The 20,162-nt window shown below is 43.6% G+C and overlaps 1 long non-coding RNA gene across 1 annotated transcript; it reads left to right on the forward strand.

Annotated features, from left to right (window-relative positions):
- The first annotated feature begins 18,023 nt into the window (after positions 1-18,023).
- Positions 18,024-18,549, forward strand: LOC144017072 (uncharacterized). Its single transcript, XR_013283090.1, has 2 exons — positions 18,024-18,347; positions 18,424-18,549. It is a non-coding gene; the product is annotated as an uncharacterized LOC144017072 (long non-coding RNA).
- The last annotated feature ends 1,613 nt before the right edge of the window (positions 18,550-20,162 follow it).

A 20,162-nucleotide genomic window follows, 5' to 3' on the forward strand; every position in this document is an offset into this window, starting at 1 on the left:
CCTGCCACCACAAATGCCATTAAAGGCTAAATAAAACGAGAAAAATTCCCGTGTAAATTTTGGATGTGACTGCTGACTCTTGCAAGGTGGAAAGCCGAATGCACTGGTCCGTTCTGGGTCACTTCCTGTGGAAATCAGGTCACTTCCTACATTAGCATGTTAACTTACATTAGCATTAGCATGCTAACTTAGCATTAGCATTATCATGCTAAGCTAACAGTAGCATTAGCATGCTAACTTAGCATTAGCATGCTAACATCAGCATTAGCATGCTAACATTAGCATTAGCTTCGCTACTGCTTTGCTCCACAGCCGTCACATAACTATATTGATACAAGAGAATAAGGATTAAAAAATAGCTAGAAAAATAGTCTGGTATAAGTATCTTTGCTATGGAGCTTGATATAATTAGAGGCTTTTGTCATGCAAAAAAATAAATAAAAGAAGGGTGGCACGGTGAAAGAGTGGTTAGCACGTCCGCCTCCCAGTTCTGAGGACTCGGGTTCGAGTCCAGGCTCTGGCCTTCCTGGGTGGAGTTTGCATGTTCTCCCCGTGCCCGTGTGGGTCTTCTCCGGGCACTCCGGTCTCCTCCCACATTTCAAAGACATGCATACCAGGTTAATCGGGCGCTCCGAATTGTCCCTAGGTGTGCTTGTGAGTGTGGATGGTTGTTCGTCTCTGTGTGCCCTGCGATTGGCTGGCGACCAGTCCAGGGTGTCCCCCCACCGTCTGCCCAGGGCCAGCTGAGATAGGCGCCGGCACCACCCGCGACCCTTGTGAGGAATAAGCGGTCAAGCTTCCGCCTACACTGAAGATTCATCTGGTGTTCCATATGTCCCTGTTCGAGCCAGCTCAGTCTTTTAGTCGTGCCTCATCCTCAGCACTTAGTCCATGGCAAGTCACTAGTGTTGTGCCGGTCATGACCGATTCGTTCTTTAGAACGAATCTTTTCAGTGAACGTGAGTGAACGGGTCACTTCGAGAAGTGATTCGTTATTCTCTCAGTTCATTTGAGAGCAACCACGCTCATGCCGTCAATCCTGTGGTGGGTGCTTCAGGAGTAAGGAGTAGAGCCCCCTGATACGGTCCCTGTACGATCTGTGTCAGAGTTTGGTCCGCAATGCCGACAGTAAGTCAAATTCGTTTCCAGTTAGGAGCAGCAGAAGGTCCCCGGTATGCGACCCACTCGAGGTTTTTTTCCTTCTTCTTTCCTCTCAAATTTTCCCTCTCAGCTCTTCCTCCTCCACTACGATTTCTTGCGGCAAGGAGCCGTTTTGTCTCAAATGTTAATTGAAGAATTGATGGCTTGAGTGGCCATTCAGAGGAGTGCTCCAGCACAGCACTCTGACAGGAGCCGGCTAGGACGGAGAGGGCCTGGAAATCACATGGGGAGAAGCGACGTTTTACTGAACCGGGTGTTTTACTTTTCTGTTAGAAACACAAAACACCTAATATTCCATGCATCCATCCATCCATTTTCTTGACCGCTTATTCCTCACAAGGGTCTCAGCTGGCTCTGGGCAGTAGGTGGGGGGACACCCTGGACTGGTTGCCAGCCAATCGCAGGGCACACAGAGACGAACAACCATCCACACTCACAAGCACAACTAGGGACAATTCGGAGTGCCCATTACACCTGCCACGCATGTCTTTGGAATGTGGGAGGAGACAGGGTTGTTATAAGGTAAACAATTAACACACGCTTTGCAGAAAGGTCAGGGTGTGAAAATAAATCACGCAAAAGAGATGCCCATGAATGAATACGATTTAGAATTTGATTTCAACTGAGGTGCTGCACAAAATCCGATGACGTGTCGTCTCTATTTGATGCCCGAATTGAACGTCTTTTTTTTTTTTTGCCTTGCCGTAAACAAACAGTGGTGATTGATTTACAAACACCCAAGTACGGCAACAAATCAGTTTAAAACATCACCATCACTACCGGCACAAGCGGGTTGTTCTGGCTCAGCATGCTCACCTGTGCCAGGTCAGCTCGCCTCAGGTCTTGTTGGTAACCTTGCCAGCAAGCTGAATTCTTGCGGTACTTGTGCGTTCACAAACTCCGGAGAATACATCTTTTTTGGTTGGACCAAGCAGGCGTTGTTCAGGGTGGGACAAAACCAATAAACGCTGATGACGGAGGGAAACAAACAAACCTCACTGGAAAATGGATGTTGCAATTAATTCTGTTCTCGCAGAATTACTCACTATTTTTTTTTGTTGAATTTGAACAGTGAGAGGTGCTTTGAGCATTGTTATTTGGTAAAGATGTTCGTGTGACAAAAAAAAAAAAAAAAAAAAAAACGAGACAGAAGATGACATTTTCATCAGTTGCCTTGATTGGTTAAAACAAATGTGCAATCAGCTCCAAGTATTATACAGCAAGACCCTCCTATCCCGAACAGATCTGCTGAGTGAAGTCCTACATTGATAATGTGAAGAACTCCCTTGAGTGAATCATAATTATCAATCTGGCTTGTGAGGCCATCTTGTCGGGTGTCTGCCTTGGAGCCAGTTGTTCAATTCTTGGTTATTTTGACCACTGTTTAACCCCTAGCCACTGGTTAAATTCTTAACCTTCCGTTAACTAACCACTAGCTTCCGTTAAATATGCATTGTTCAAAACATGGTTAGTCAGGCCGTTTGTTAACGACACTGTAAAAGTTAACCGTGCCATTTTCGCCACTGGTTAGCACCGATATACCCCACAATTCCTCTTTTTGTTTACCTGCGGGTTGGCAAAACCAATGGATACTATCCAAATGACTCCTGGCACTCGCCGAAAAAAAAGAAGCCGCAAGTTTTCTGACAAAGACAACGTTATCCAATCAATGGTTGAAGCAATTTAGGAGTTTTTGTCAAATTATTTAATTCATTTTTCAATTCGCCATAATTTTTCTACTTGATGTATTTTCAGTGAATATTTTGTGTAATATTTTTGTAGCAAATAATATTGCATATTTTTGTTTGTCTAACATTTGTATATTTGTGTGTAATATATTGATAGAAGTTTTGAATTATTTGTTGTTTTTGTATTGACATACTTCTAACGTGTATTTTTCATCCAATATTTGTAATTACTGTTTTAAATTAAAGTTTAAATTTAAATTATATTTAAATTAAAAGTAATACAAATAAATAATAATAATAATAATGAGATTTAATTTAAATGTATTTAAATTAAATAATTAGCAACTATTCACAGTGTTGTTGTCTGTTAACGCAAACAAGAAACATCACAGTTAACCTCTCTTTGGAGTCACCTCCCACTAAATGTTGGGCAAGTCCCCTCTCTGTCCATTTTTAGAACTCGTCTTAAAAAACACATTTTTATTCATTCTCTTTTGACTCAACATGAGTCTTGGCATTGTATTACTGCTAAACGGTAGCGTGTGCATAACTTCATTAGAAAAATCACCAATGTCAACATCAAGCCCTCGATAGACTCTTTGGTTTTTGTTTTTTTGCGCTCAATGGGAATCATGAAGGCAGCATTTGACACGAACACAGTTAACCACACTGCTAAAAAGTTAGCGGTGGTGCTTCGGTGTGTTAACTTAAACAGCAAGTTAACAGCCGGTTAAAGTTAACAGAGTTTTGAACAACAAGATAACAGTGCCGTTAAAGTTAACGGCCGGTTATATCTACTTAACCAATGGTTAATTTAAAGATATAACTGAGTTTTGAAAAATCGGGCCCTGGACCGTATTCATTTTCATACATTGTAATGAGTAAAATGGCACCCAGTTCAGGGTGTACCCCGCCTACTGCCCGAAGCCGGCTGGGATTGGCTCCAGCACCCCTGCGTCCATTGTGAAGAGTGAGTGGTCAAGGAAATGGATGGATGGATGGATAATGAGTAAAATGGCAACAAACTTTCTGAACGAATGAAGTTTGTGAACTGATTTTCCCCTTTACCGGCAAGCTTCACATATTGCAACTATCTATTTTTATTTGGTGTTTTTCATCTGCAGTCATGCAAAACTGTTTCCTTGTGAAGACTGACAGAAGATAAAGGACCAATCCAGGATGTACATGCATCAACCAATTATTAAATAACAGCACATGGAAGAATTTACTGCATGAGCCTCAGGCTGCCAGGCCCATTTCTCCTTCATGATTAATGCAATTGAAATGTGAGACACATGTCAGCTTGCATGCAAATTTGTCACAGTGTTTCAATGGGAGTTTCCTGAAAAGCACATAATCTTGTTAGTGCTGGATGATGAAGTCTCCATTGCGTAGTTCAGTTTGTTGCCACTAGGGATGTCACGATACCAGAAATGTAGTAGTCGATGCCGATACCATTGAAATTCCACGATTCTCGATGCCATTTTGATGCCAATCTAAAAATAGAAATTAAACAATAAATCCCCTGTACTTCAACATACACTCCTTTATTAGAAGTGAAAAAACAACACTGTGTGCTTAAACCGACCAATTAGCATGTAGCTTTAAAGCATTAAAGTAAAATACTGTGTCTTAAAGTATTAAACAATAGAGTGAACAATAAAATAAAATACTGTGCATGTACAGCAGGCTAGCTTTTAGTATTAAACACGAAAATAAAAAAATACAAATATAAAATGCATCACAGTGCATGTACAGGACTGTCTCAGAAAATTAAAATAGTGTGATGAAGTCCATTATTTTCTGTAATGAAAATAAATAAGCAAAAATGCCATACATTCTGGAGTCATTACAAAACAACTGAAATATTGCAAGCCTTTTATTAAACAACACAAAAGACGCGGCCAGATATGCCGCCTCTGTACCAGCGGTACTTAGGGTATTGTAGAAAAGGCAGTACTGTCACATTTTCAGAATCTTGGCATCGACTTGGTACCGAAGTATCGGTTCTTGTGACAACCCTAGTTGCCAAACAACCGACATGTCCTTTTTTATTCAAGTGTGCAGTTGCCCGTCAATGCACCTCAAAAATATGTGGAGTGCTTGTCACTGAGAGTACAAAATGGTGCGCACAGAGGAGGCAGTCATCCCTGAATCAAATATATCCAAGTGGCACAAATCTTTCTCTGTTGACATGATGCTCTTAATTAGTGTTGTTCCAGTACCAATATCAGGAAAGGCCCCGATACTGCATAAAAACAGTGGTATCCGCATCGGCAAGTACTAACACGTAACATGCCGATACCATTATTTATGACGCCAATATAGGACTTTGGATGCAGCATCTTGTGTCTTGCTTGTGCACAACATTCACTGATGTGTGACGTGGTCACTACATGCTGAGCTAAGATATCCGATTGGACCATGAATGTTCTGAACCAATGGCAGAGCAACTTTTTCATGATGGAAACAAAACTAGGTATCGTTACGGCATTGGCATCGGCCGATACTGCAAGCTTGTCTCAAAAATATTCACACAAATAAATTTGTGATTTTTACGTTTTTGAGATCAACAACTACATCTGTGATTTTTACGTGTTTTTCAGATCCACAAATATTTTCGAGATTTTCACGTTTTTCAGATGCACAGATATATCTGGAATTTTCACGTCTTTTTTTTTATTTTATGTGTGCATTTTCCATGACTTTTGATTGCGAGTTGTCGAAAATGCGTTTGTGGATCGTCGGGCAGGCGCATTTATTTTTGAGACAAACATCACGCTGTGTCAAGATTTTCGCACACAGATATTCACGTGACTAGGGGAGGCACAACCGAGGCGCACAACGGCGGAAGCGCAAGCACTGGGACGCGGCCCACACATCGCAAGCAGCAACAGGAAACAGCGCTGATGTGTAAAAACCTGGTAGTCCTCCGTGGCATATACTCCATTTCTATGTTTCTTCCGCTAATAATGTCTGTCACCTAAACGAGCTCTTCTTGCATAGTTGCAAATTCACCTTCTTAATTGCCTACAATTAACTTGTTTTCTATGAGACACACCTTGGCATGTGTAGGGTGTCAGCGTGTATGAGTAACAACTGCTGTCAGTTCGAAAAATAGCTTAGCAGTTATGGAACACTGACTTGCTCGGAATTAAAAGAAGAAGAATATATATATTTTTAAACTTGTCACGGTACATGTTTCTTAATTGACCAAATATTCTATATTTTGTTTAAAAATGTAATACATTGCGTTGATTTTTGTTTTCCAGCAAACTTAGGTAAAATTAATGTTACAATTCAGAGCCATATAATACCTAAGGTGAAGTGCAAATAACTTTTTGAAGACTGAATACAATGTTACTCAAAATTAGATTTTTAAAGACTATCTGCAGGTTTCAGTAATTTAAGTTAATTTAAGATTTGTTAATTTCAACAACAATACTGTACTTGTCAACATGATAAAAAACAAAAAACAAAAAAACAAGTCACACATTTGACGGCATCCACAATTAACAGAGACCATAACATCATGTTAGTAAAATACATGAGCATGCGTAGGTCTCAAGACACGGTCAAATGAACGTTTGTTGCTGGATAGCAATGTCCGTGTTGATTACTGTACACGACACGACACAGGACTTTCCACATATAGACGCAAACTGTGATGCGAACCCGCTTATTTTAGCTATATTCACGGTGAAAATGTAATGTACAGAAGACCACCCTTTAGATTTTTTCTAAAGCATTAAAATTATGTCAGTGTTTCTCAACCCTGGTCCTCGGCGCACACTCTCCATCTTGTTTTCTATGTCTCCCTATTTCAAACACAGGTGATTTCAATAACAGCTCATTAGGACGCTCTGGAGAAGCCTTATAACGATCCTCACCTGCGCTGGAATCGGGAGACATGGAAAACAGGCCGGATAGTGTGCTCCGAGAAACACTGCATAATGGCATGTCTAAGAACTCAACAAGAAAGTTTCATTTGTGGGGAAAGGGGGGGAAAAAAAATAGAATAGAAACTAAGAGGTGGATGATGCCAGGGCAACCAACCAAGGCAGAAAACAAAAACTACCAGAACACTAGTTGAAATAAATATGATACCACAATGAAGCCAAAAAAAAAGAAAAGACAAAAAAAAAAAAAATCTAAAAACCCTCAAACAAACTTGGTTTCAGTCCAGCCTCAAAGTCAAAATCTTGTGTCCCGCTCCAAATTGAGCAGTAGCTTGCCGGCAGCTAGTTCCATCACAGATTTTTTATTTTTTTTTGCACTGGGTATTACGCCACTGCACACAACCCATTTCTTACCTGGCTTCTACTCAATACCAACACATTATTATCATTAAACAGGCTCACATTATTATAATTACAAGGTCGCTCATTGTCGCCAGTTTGTCTCTTCACGACAGGTTTTGAAAAAGGCAATGAACTGGGACTGGGGTTCGCGTCTGAATTACGTTTCACCAAAAGCTGTCATATATAAATATATATTAGTGCTGTCAAGCGATTAAAATTTTTATTCTGATTAATCACACTTTTTAATTTTGAATAATCTCGATTAATCAGCGAAATTACTTGCGTATTCGCATAATACAAAATACCGTAATATTGTGACATTAACGCATTTTATTATCTGAATGTCATTTGCAAACATTGATTAAATGCATGTACGCAATTGCATGCGTGTATTGCTCAAAACATAACAGCATCATATCAATTGGTTGCAATTCAGCATTTATTAATTATTTAAACGCAAATTACTTTTGTTTTATCTAAAGTCCCGGCGGTGTGTTTTTTAAAGCGAAATTTTCCACCGAGCACACCAACTGGAGTCACCCCGCTCATTTTGGAACAACAGGCATAGGAAATGCCGTGCATTGACCTAATCACTGACCTGCGCAGCCTTCAATGTAACCATCCGCAGTTACGTTCAAGGCTCAAGTGCGGTCAAAAAAAAAAAATAGTGCGATTAATATGTGTTAATACGTGATTAATGCGACATTTTTCTGTGATTAATTAATCTATTAACGCTTTCACTTTGACAGCCCTAATATATATATATATATATATATATATATATATATATATATATATATATCCGTCGATTTGAATTTGGTTCATCACCTGGAATGAGTCCAAATAATGTACTGAACGTTGTCGTCACACGATGGACACACCCTTTGCGAAGCCTTTAAAAGGTGACTGAATAACAACATCACTCTACAACAATTATACTTGATAATAGGTAAAATCTAATTAGTCTTCTGTAACTACACCTGTTTGTTATTCTCGCTTTGTCTTCCAACTTTCGCTCCTAATTATTTTGTTTTATTTTTTCTTTATTTCAGTTTTTAATAGGCAACAGCAACATGATGCCAATTATCTTCAGAATTCTCCTCCTGTTTCTCCGTTTCTTTTTCCTAAAAGATCCTGCAGAATCCTCTGCTCTTGACAACATTGAAAAGACAAATTTTCTTGACCGCTTACTCCTCACAAGGGTCGCGGGGGCTGCTGGCGCCTATCTCAGCTGGCTCTCGGCAGTAGGCAGGGGACACCCTAGACTGGTTGCCAACCAATCGCAGGGCACACAGAGACAAACAACCATCCACACTCACACGCACACCTAGGGACAATTCGGAGCGCCCAATTAACCTACCATGCATGTCTTTGGAATGTGGGAGGAGACCGGAGTACCCGGAGAAGACCCACGCGGACTCGAACCGGAGACCTCAGAACTGGGAAGCGGACGTGCTAACCACTCGACTACCGTGCCGCCCCATACAATAACAGCTGAAGCTGATATCTTCCGGCTGACTGAAGAGCTGTCGGGCTGCAGCTATCAAATATTTTAGTCAGATATCCTACTGACAGTGTTGGAAATAACAGCATTAAAGTATAATGGCACTACTAACTTAATGAGTAATCTAATTCATTACTTTACCCATCGGAGTAACTTATTCACGACTGTGAATGTAACGCATCACGTTATTATTGCAGTCACATTGCAACAAACACGCTGCAATATCATTAACTGCACTGTGTCACGCATAGCAAGTGTGAAAGCACTCAAAATAATTGGCATCACATCTTGTTACGTAATTAACATGGCTGACAGCCCAAGGTCATTGTTTGTTGTGTCATGGTTTCATTAAGTGAAATGCTCAACACATTTTGGTGCAGGGGGAACAAACGAAAAGTTAAAAGAAGTAATTAAAATTGTTAAGTATTAAGACATTTTTCTGTCATTTTGCTTTTTATGTAAATTGTTTTGGTGACAATTGCTCTGATTGGCTGTTAGCCAGCAAATGCAAATCAGTTGCTAGCAGATGTGTTGCGGTAAGTTGCGGTTATGTGTGAATTTTTCTTTTATGGACACACGCCTCTGCATGACGTGGGAAGTGCATGCGTGTGCATGCGAACAAACGTGCATGTTGCAAACATGCTTCCAGCAATTGGAATGTGCTCAGAATTTATGGTAGCCCTGAAGTACAAAAACTGCAAACAAACAAACAAACAAACAAAACTAAAAGATGGTAAATGGTACTTCTTTTATATGCGCTTTTCCACCCTCAAAGCGCCTTACATTTGATACCCATTCACCTACTGATGCCACAGTATCAGGAGCACCTGGGGGTTCTGTATCTTGCTCAAGCATACATCCACGTGGTCACAATGGCATGGAATCAAACACACAACCTCTAGGTAGGGAGACGACCAGTCCACCACTGAACCATGCTGCTCCCCAAACCAAAAACACAAACCAAATAAAAAAACAACAAAAACAAACAAACAAACAAACCCCCCCCCCCCCCGAAACTACAGCAAATAAAAACAATAAAAAAAAGGTAGTCATAAACACAAATACAAAAGACATGAACACACACACACACAAAAAAACAGTAATCGCAAACACAAATGAAAAACACAAACCCCAAAACCGAAAAGGTAATCGGTAATCGCAAACACAAATTAAAAAAAAAAGACACAAACACAAAAAATGAAATAAAAGGTAATCACAAAACACAAAACGTCAAAACAAATGATGAAGCACAACGTTTCCCTACACCGTAAGTATTGTTTACGTGGGGGGAGGGCAGGGAGGATCAGAGGAATGTGATTGGATGAAAGTACCTCCCCTATTAACTTAGACTTTATTGATCCCTTTGGGATGGCTCCCTCTGGGAAATTTACATGACCAGCAGCAATAAGAACAGAAATAATAAAAAATAATAAAAATAAAAAATAATTCAATCAATCAATAAACAAGGTTATTACACCAGAGATTGAATTAATAATAATAATAAAAAATCAATCAATCAATAAATAAGGTTATTACACCGGAGGTTGAATTAAATCAATTAAAGTACAGTAAAGTGCCATATTTGTGAATTGAAGTGCAAGCTGAGGAGTTGTAGAGTACAATGGCACGGGGGACAAAAGAGTTCTTTAGTCTGTTGGTCCGGCACTTGGGAGCGTCAGCCTTCTACTGAACAGGCTCCTCTGAATGGATATGTATACTTTTCTAAGTACGTCGTCGGGGCTCATATTTTTACCATCTCATATACAGAGTGATGCGGGGGGAGATAGAAATAATATTTTGTGAAAATGAGGTGAGCCTGTTCGAGCTCCTCATCTCATGGGGACCTCGATCTCCTTTTTTTTCCTCCTCTAACGATGATGTGACATCATTGCCGCGCGTAATAAATGAGCCGTCTGCGTGGCTAAATTACTAATATCACCACAAATATCAACTTTATGCTTCATGTTTCAAGTGGAGTCAAATAGAAAATCACAATTGTTACTTGAAACAACTTTGCCGATTCACGTACGTATCTCAAGACTTTTGATGACGTAGGGGTCGGTTCTACAGTATACAGTGTTCCCTCGTTTTCCGCTGGGGTTAGGTTCCAAAAAATACCCGCAATAAATGAAATCCGCGAAGTAGTTAGCTTTATGTTTTACAACTCTTATAAATGTTTTAAGGCTCTAAAATCCCCGACCGCACAATTTATACACTTTTCTCATTGAGGCATTTACATGTTCTCACATTTCTCTCTTGTTCAAACATTGACAATCTTCAAACCTTCATAAATTTTATAAAATGGGTATATTACTGTAAAAAAATATGCAAAAATTATTTAAAAAAAAATCCGCGATACAGCGAGACCGCGAAAAGTGAACCGCGTTATAGCGAGGGAAGACTGTAGATGAAGTAAGCGGCTGCCTAGGGCCACCAGGGGGCCCCCAAGCTCTATGTGTAGTCTTACCTGGGGATGATTAAAATGTCCCGTCTTTATTCTGTCTCTAATATTTGTTTATTACATCCAATTTTTGATTTAAAAACAAACATAGGACATAGATAAAATAAACTATGATGTTAAGCAGTGGCTGGTGTTTTTGTGTCAGTTTGTGACGCTAGTCAGTCACGTCACTGTGTGAGTATGATTGACAGCTACCAATCTACCCTTCTCGTTAGCGAGAGTACTACTAAATAAAACAGACACCGTAATGTCATCAAAAAGAAGCTATCTCAGCGGCACGGAAAAACGGAAGAACAAGAAAACTGAAGATGAAATCACTTCTGAACACTCAAAAGCTGTCATAAAGAGCACTGTCAACTTAAGATGTTTAATTTTAACTGTAGTCCGTTTTGCTCTGCTCATAAAGTGTAATAGATTGTGGTGTCTTTAGACTGTAGGAGCCTAAATTCTAATTTTGAGTTAATATTTGGATAAAGGTGATTTGCGTTTATGCTGATAAAAGGATGTTATTTACATTATTTGCAATTTGAAATGTTTATTGTTTATGTGTGGAGTGAATAGTATAAGGCAATAGTTTATGTTTTGCATAAAATGTGTGTGTGAATTTAGGATGTAACGTGCTTTCATTACAGCATTGTTTATTGAGGACCCATTTTATTGTCTTTAGGAGTCGGGATCTGTGTGGTACAGAGCAGCAATGCGGTCAGGCAATGTGGAGTAGAGCTACACAGTTTTTTGAACTCCTAATCTCCTAGACTCCCGATTTCCTCAACTCCTAATCTCCTCATAAACTCATTAATTACGTCTCTTTCGGTATTTCATTTTTGTATGTCATTTTTTTAATTTTTGTACCGCTGATTTATTTTGACTAAAGCGAACAGAAACCAAGACGAGCATATGGAGTTTCTTTTCATCGACAAAGCCGCAGACACGAAATTAGTTTGGAGTGTCAAGCTGAAGCTTTACTAATTACGAACCTACAATGTCGGTCAAATGCTTATATTTATTTATGTTTTTATTTATTCAAACAAACAAGTAACTTTAAGTGATGTGGAAAATAATGACATTTTTTTTATGTTTTTATTGTGGCTAGATGATTAATTGGCCCGGCTACTATTTTATTTCATTTTATTTTTTTACTTTACCAAATAATCTCAAGAGCTGGATTAACTCCCTTTTGAGGTCTGATCCGGCTTGCAGGGTGTATATTTGACACCCCTGCCCTACAGAGTCCACCCTTCTCCCCAACACTGACAATGCACACTTCTCCAAAAGGCCACACAACCCAGATATTTACTTGTTTGTGTAATTTCATGTACTTGATTGGTGGGCAGGCACTCCAGAGACCTAATTATTTGTACGTAAGAAATTAAAGAGTACAGCAGCCAGATATAAGGCCTACTGTAATTATGTCTCCAGACATAAAATACAACAAACCCTAAAAATGTACTTCTAATTCACGTTTTACTTAGTCCATACACATTATGTGCAAGCCTTGCATTGGTGATGTGAAGCTACAACGATATGCTGCACTGAATCTGCATAATGAAATGCCCGCGGGAGGATCTTTTACCTCCTCCGTGTCCAATTATAGCATGTATGCAGAGTGAGCAGAGTGGCTATGGTGCACTAGTGCAGATAAAGCCACCTTTCTCTTCCTCACGCCGACGTATTTCATGACTACACAACTAGACAGGCATACAGGATGATGATGATCACTGAAAGATGTGCTGTTTGATTCTGTAAATTGTGTCACTGTTGAACTACTATGAGGTATATGAACACCTCTTAGAACAACTAAAAATAGTACAGAGGGATGCACATTTTTTGCATGCATGTTATTCATAAGCTTTTCCTCAATTTCGTGCAGGTCTATAAAATCTTTATGGTGGAGAAAAATAAAAATTTAGAGCCACTGAACTTCTTTCCTTTGTGAAGTATGAAACTAACTGAGCTAGCTAGTGTCATCATCATTTTCATTTTCTTTGTGACCAAATGCATTTGAGACATAACATGATAACAACATAACATGATAAATTATCACTAAACTTATTGGTCACAGACCACACAAAATGGCAAATAATCTTGGGCAAACTTTCAAAACTTTTATAGGGTTCAAATCTCGGATGATGTCCTTACCTGCTATTCAAATTTACTTTCAAGTGCTCTTTAAACTGTTACTGAAAATTTCAGGTTGATATCTTTTCCTTAGGTACTGGTTGCTATTGACATTTGACATTTAAACTAAAGATGTTTTTCCTCAAAAGTAGGGATTTCAAACTGGCAATATTAAAATTGCTGTATTTTCATTTTCATTTCATTTTCAAACATTGATTATGTCAGGCCTGCGGGCCCAGCCCGCTGAGTGTGCGTGTGTCTTCCAGGTGTGGTGCATTGGAGTCAAGCAGCAGGTGTGTCCAATTAATCAGCAGCCTACTTAAGCCAGCCTCTGACTCCACCACACCGCCAGATCGTCACAACTCCTGAACGAGTTTGTACATCCAGCTAGACCTTGAAATCAACTTTTACTTACCTTTCCTGACTCGCATTTCCGTCCTCCTTTTCAGCCTGTCGTCCTGCCCGCAGACCCTGACCTTGACACACGCCTCGCCTACCAGAACCAGCACCCAGCACCCAACGGACTGCAACCACTTTCTGGCCGTCCACTATTGCAATAAAACTTTGCCAACTCATTCCTTTTGTTTTTCTGCATTTGGGTCCCCACCCCGCACCGGAACCGTGACAGCACGATCTGGCCAGCTATGGACCCAGCAGGGAACAATTCCATTCGTCAGACCCTGACCGGACAAGGTGTGCTTTTGGACCAACATGACAATGCCCTGAACTTCTTGATTGGACAGGTACGTGAATTTTCGCAAGCCCTCAGGACCCTCCAGCAGCAACATGCGGCCTTTCAAACACAAAGATCATCCGCTGCTACACCTGCCCCGCCCACTGCACCTCCTCCCCAGATCGTTAAAGAACCGTACGTGCCCACGCCTGCCCCTTATGATGGTGATTTAGGAGCTTGCCGTCCTTTTCTAGTCCAGTGTTCCCTAGTCTTCAGTCAGCAGCCACTGTCCTATGCTTCTGACCACGCTAAAATTGCTTACCTCATAGGCTGCCTCCGCGGCGCGGCTCTCGCATGGGCCACTGCTGAGTGGGACAAACAGTCTCCTGCTTGCGCTTCCTTTTCCAGCTTTACCCAGGAAATGAGGAAGGTCTTCGACCACCCGGTCCATGGGAGGGAGGCTGCAAGACGTCTCATGTCGCTACAACAGGGTGCTCGTAGCGTGGCAGAGTTCTCGGTGTCTTTCAGGACTCTCGCCGCTGAGAGCAACTTTAACGATGAGGCACTCCAGGAAGTCTTCCGGGCAGCATTAAACGAAAACATTAAGGATGAATTGGCCTCGAGGGATGATCCGAGCTGTCTTGACTTGCTCATTGACTTGGCCATAAGGCTGGATTGTCGCCTCCGGGAGCGCAAGAGAGAGCGCAGTGCCAAAGTGCAGACTCCGCCCACTGCTGGGCCATCACTGTCGGATCCATCTCCCATGCCACTGGCTCCAGTTTCCGCCTCTGACCCGCCCCCAGACACTGGCAGTGTCCCTATGCAGCTGGGACGTGCTCGTCTGTCGGACTTGGAGAGGGCGCGCAGACGCTCCTCTAACCTGTGCCTGTACTGTGGAGCCAGCGGCCACTACATCGCTCAGTGCCCCTCCCGGCCAAAAGGACTGACTCACCAGTAATGGGGAACGTATTGGTGAGTCCCGTTATGAGTTCCCCTGCTTCTAACCGTTTTATGCTCTCTGCCACCCTCTGCTGGGGTAATATGTCTCTGCCCGTGTCAGCCCTTGTAGACTCCGGAGCCGATGAGAACCTAATTGATCACCGACTGGTAGAACAAATGGCTATAGACCTGCAAACCTTGACCACTCCTTTGGATGCCACAGCCCTAAACGGTGCACTGATCTCCCATGTCAGACAACAAACAGTACCAGTTGTACTCAAGCTCTCGAGTAATCACCAAGAGGTAATCAGTCTACATGTATTTGACTCCCTCCAAGTTCCCATAGTGTTGGGCATGCCATGGCTCAAACAGCACAACCCACACATTGACTGGACTGTGCCCAACATCATTTCCTGGAGCAATTTTTGCCATAAGAATTGCTTACTGTCTGACGTTGTGCCACCCAGTGGCCAAAACAAACAAGAACTGCCCGACCTGTCCTGCGTCCCTCCCGAGTACCATGACCTTGCCCGGGTGTTCAGCAAACACCATGCTGCTTCTCTGCCCCCTCACCGACCATACGACTGCGCCATTGACCTCCAGCCCGGAGCGCCACTTCCACGAAGCCGGCTTTACAACATCTCACGGCCGGAAAGAGAAGCAGCAGATTCTTACATCAATGAATCACTGGCAGCAGGTATCATCCGGCCTTCCTCGTCACCAGTGGGAGCTGTTTTTTTCTTTGTGGACAAAAAGGACAAGACACTCCGCCCTTGTGTTGACTATCGTGGTCTGAATGAAATCACCATAAAGAACAAATATCCCCTACCCCTGATGGACTCCGCGTTCTCACCTCTTCATGGAGCCACCATCTTTACCAAGTTAGACTTGCGCCAGGCCTACCATCTTGTCCGAATTCGGCAGGGTGATGAATGGAAGACCGCATTCAACACACATAGGGGGCACTACGAATATCTTGTCATGCCTTTTGGCTTAACGAACGCCCCCGCTGTCTTCCAGGCCCTGGTCAACGATGTTTTGCGTGACATGATTGGGAAGTTCGTCTTTGTGTACCTTGATGACATCTTGATTTTCTCAAGTTCGGACTCTGAACATAAAAGACATGTACGCCATGTACTCCAGAGACTCCTTGAAAACAAGCTTTTTGTGAAAGCTGAGGTGTGAGTTCCATGTAACCAAAACCACCTTTTTGGGCTACGTAATTGCTGAGGGACAGCTCCAAATGGACCCTGCCAAAACTACTGCAGTCACCAATTGGCCCAGACCCACATCCAGGAAGGAGCTGCAACGCTTCCTTGGTTTTTCCAATTTCTATTGCCGATTCATCAAAGACTACAGTCGTGCCGCAGCTCCTCTTACTGCCCTTACGTCCACAGTGGTGCCCTTCAAGTGGTCTGAGGAGGCTGACCTGGCCTTTAGCAGGCTCAAACATATGTTCACCACTGCTCCTGTGCTTGTCCATCCAGATCCGCAGAGGCAATTCATAGTTGAGGTGGATGCCTCGGAGGTGGGGGTCGGAGCGGTTTTGTCCCAGCGGTCTCTGGAGGATGGTAAGGTCCACCCGTGTGCCTTCTATTCCCGCAGGCTCTCTCCAGCCGAGAGGAACTATGGAATTGGTGACCGGGAACTCCTCGCGGTGAAGGCGGCATTGGAGGAATGGAGACACCTCCTGGAAGGGGCCGAGCAGCCATTTGTTGTATGGACAGACCACAAAAACCTGGAGTACATCCGCTCTGCCAAGAGACTAAGCTCACGTCAAGCCAGGTGGGCCTTATTCTTTGATCGGTTCGCATTCACCCTGTCCTACCGCCCAGGGTCTCAGAATACAAAACCGGATGCCCTATCCCGCCAGTTTGCAGCAGAGGGCACCAGGTCAGATCCCGGCCCTATCCTGCCTTCCACCTGTTTTGTTGGGTCTGTCACTTTTGAAATTGAAGCCCTGGTGAGGAGGGCCCAGGTTGGACTGACTATACCCCCCCGGGCTCCGCAGAACCGCCTGTTTGTCCCTGACCCTGTCCGTTCCCAGGTTCTACAGTGGGCTCACTCCTCGTGACTTACCTGCCACCCGGGAATCCGCAGGACGCTGACCTTCCTCCGCCAAAATTTTTGGGGGCCCACGATGGAGGAGGACACCCGCTCGTTCGTCTCGGCATGCACGGTATGTGCCCAGAACAAAACCTCCTCCAAACCTAGCTCTGGCCTGCTCCACCCGCTTTCTATTCCCAAACGCCCGTGGTCCCACATTGCCCTGGACTTTGTTACCGGACTTCCGCCGTCAAGAGGTAACACAGTAGTTCTCACCATTGTTGACAGGTTTTCCAAAGCAGCCCACTTTCTTGCTCTTCCCAAGCTCCCAACTGCCAAGGAAACCGCTGACCAGTTAGTCCAACATGTCTTCCGTCTACATGGCATCCCTTCTGACATTGTGTCGGACAGGGGGCCCCAGTTCACTTCACAGGTCTGGAGGGCCTTTTGTGCTGCATTAGGCATTGGCCTGAGCCTCTCGTCCGGTTACCATCCACAAACTAATGGTCAATGTGAACGTACCAATCAGCAACTGGAGACCACCCTCCGCTGCATCTCACAGTCCCATCCCGCTTCATGGAGCACTCAGCTCGCTTGGGTAGAGTACGCCCATAATTCCCTACCCAACGCCTCCTCAGGTATGTCCCCTTTTCAGTGTTCTCTGGGCTACCAACCACCACTGTTTCCCTCTCAGGTCCCTGACCTCTCCGTTCCATCTGTGCAAAGCCACATGCGCCTATGCTCCAGGGTCTGGAGGCAAGCCCGCTTCACCTTACTCCGGTCATCTGCCAGGACACAGGTTCACGCCAACCGTCGCCGCATTCCTGCACCTTCCTATGCTGTCGGCCAGAAGGTGTGGCTCAGTACGAGGAACCTCCCGCTAAAGGCGGAATCCAAGAAGCTGTCCCCTCGTTTCATCGGCCCCTTTGAGATTGCGGCTGTGATCAATCCCTGTGCTGTGCGTCTCAAGATCCCAACCTCTCTCCGTGTTCACCCCACTTTTCATGTCTCTCAGATAAAACCTGTTTCATCTAGCCCTCTGTCCCCACCTGTGCCGCCACCGCCAGCTCCTCTCATAATTGATGGACATCCCGCCTACACGGTACGCCGCCTCCTGGACGTTGGTCGCCGCGGTCGCGGCCTCCAGTATTTAGTAGACTGGGAGGGTTACGGACCAGAGGAGCGCAGCTGGATCCCTGCTCGCCAGGTCCTGTGCAAGTCGCTGATCCGCGACTTCCATCGTGCCCATCCTGGTCGCCTGGGCCGTTCTGCACCTGGTGGTGCTCGTGGGGGAGGGGGTACTGTCAGGCCTGCGGGCCCAGCCCGCTGAGTGTGCGTGTGTCTTCCAGGTGTGGTGCATTGGAGTCAAGCAGCAGGTGTGTCCAATTAATCAGCAGCCTACTTAAGCCAGCCTCTGACTCCACCACACCGCCAGATCGTCACAACTCCTGAACGAGTTTGTACATCCAGCTAGACCTTGAAATCAACTTTTACTTACCTTTCCTGACTCGCATTTCCGTCCTCCTTTTCAGCCTGTCGTCCTGCCCGCAGACCCTGACCTTGACACACGCCTCGCCTACCAGAACCAGCCCCCAGCACCCAACGGACTGCAACCACTTTCTGGCCGTCCACTATTGCAATAAAACTTTGCCAACTCATTCCTTTTGTTTTTCTGCATTTGGGTCCCCACCCCGCACCGGAACCGTGACAGATTAAATGCATGAACGCAATTTCATGCATGCGTATATTGCGCAAAATGTAACAGCATCAAATCATCCATCCATCCATTTTCTTGACCGCTTATTCCTCACAAGGGTCGCGGGGGCTGCTGGCGCCTATCTCAGCTGGCTCTGGGCAGTAGGCGGGGGACACCCTGGACTGGTTGCCAACCAATCGCAGGGCACACAGAGACGAACAACCATCCACACTCACACGCACACCTAGGGACAATTCGGAGCGCCCCAATTAACCTGCCATGCATGTCTTTGGAATGTGGGAGGAGACCGGAGTACCCGGAGAAGACCCACGCGGGCACGGGGAGAACATGCAAACTCCACCCAGGAAGGTCCGAGCCTGGACTCGAACCGGAGACCTCAGAACTGGGAAGCGGACGTGCTAACCACTTGACTACCGTGCCGCCCAGCATCAAATCAATTGGTTGCAATTCTGCAATTAATTAATTAAACGCAAATTACTTTTGTTTTACGAAAAGTCCCGTCGGGGTGTTTTTTAAAGGGAAACCATCGAGCACACCAACTGGAATCACCCCGCTCATTTTGGAGCCACAGGCATAGTAAATGCCGTGCATTGACCTAATCACTGACCTGCGCAGCCTTCAATGTAACCATCTGCGGTTACGTTCAAGGCTCAAGTGCACTCAAAAAAAAAAAAATTGTGCGATTAATGTGCGTTAATACGTGATTAATGCGACATTTTTCTGTGATTAATTAATCTATTAGCGATTTAACTTTGACAGCCCTAATATGCCGAACCAAATCCAAATTGACGTGTGTATATATATATATATATATATATATATATATATTAGTGCTGTCAAAGTTAACGCGTTAAATTTGGCGATTAATATAAAAAAAATAACGCTTTAAAAAAAAATTACGCCGTTAGTTTTTTTTTTTTTTTGTAAACGTTCCTTTGCTGCCTTGAACCGACGCAAACCGCCACTTAAATTCACAAGAAGAAGAAGAAGAAGACGATGACGAAGAAGAAGAAGAAGAAGAAGAAAAACAAGAAGACGACGACAACGACGACGAAGACGACTTCTCGTCACGTGACTTATGTTGCGTCCCTGGCGCGAAGATGGACCGCGACGGACTTTTGGGCGGAAAGTCTCACTTCAAAAAGTTACCCGACGGCTCGTTGGAGAAATCTACTGGTTTGCTCACTTTGTAAAGCTGAATTCAAATATCACCGAAGTTGTACATCGGAATGGAATTGGAGTATTGCCCACTACAATGGTGGTCAGAGAGAGAAGGAGCACACAGCAGGCTGGCATCCATTGCACGCAAGTACCTGTCAACTCATGCAACCACAGTACCCTGTGAGAGGTTGTTCTCGCTCTCAGGCCACATCATTCAAAAGAAGCGAGCTTCTTTGTCCCCTGATAATGTGAACAAACTGGTTTTCCTCAGTAATTGGCTAAGTATAAAGAAGGATGAAGCCAAATTTCTTTCCATGGAGAAAAAAAATATTCAATCGAACTTTCAGCAATATATATATTTTTTTTACATTGACTCAGGCACTTTTTTTTTTT

Source organism: Festucalex cinctus, chromosome 4, assembly GCF_051991245.1.
Source record: "Festucalex cinctus isolate MCC-2025b chromosome 4, RoL_Fcin_1.0, whole genome shotgun sequence".
Classification (NCBI taxonomy): domain Eukaryota; kingdom Metazoa; phylum Chordata; class Actinopteri; order Syngnathiformes; family Syngnathidae; genus Festucalex; species Festucalex cinctus.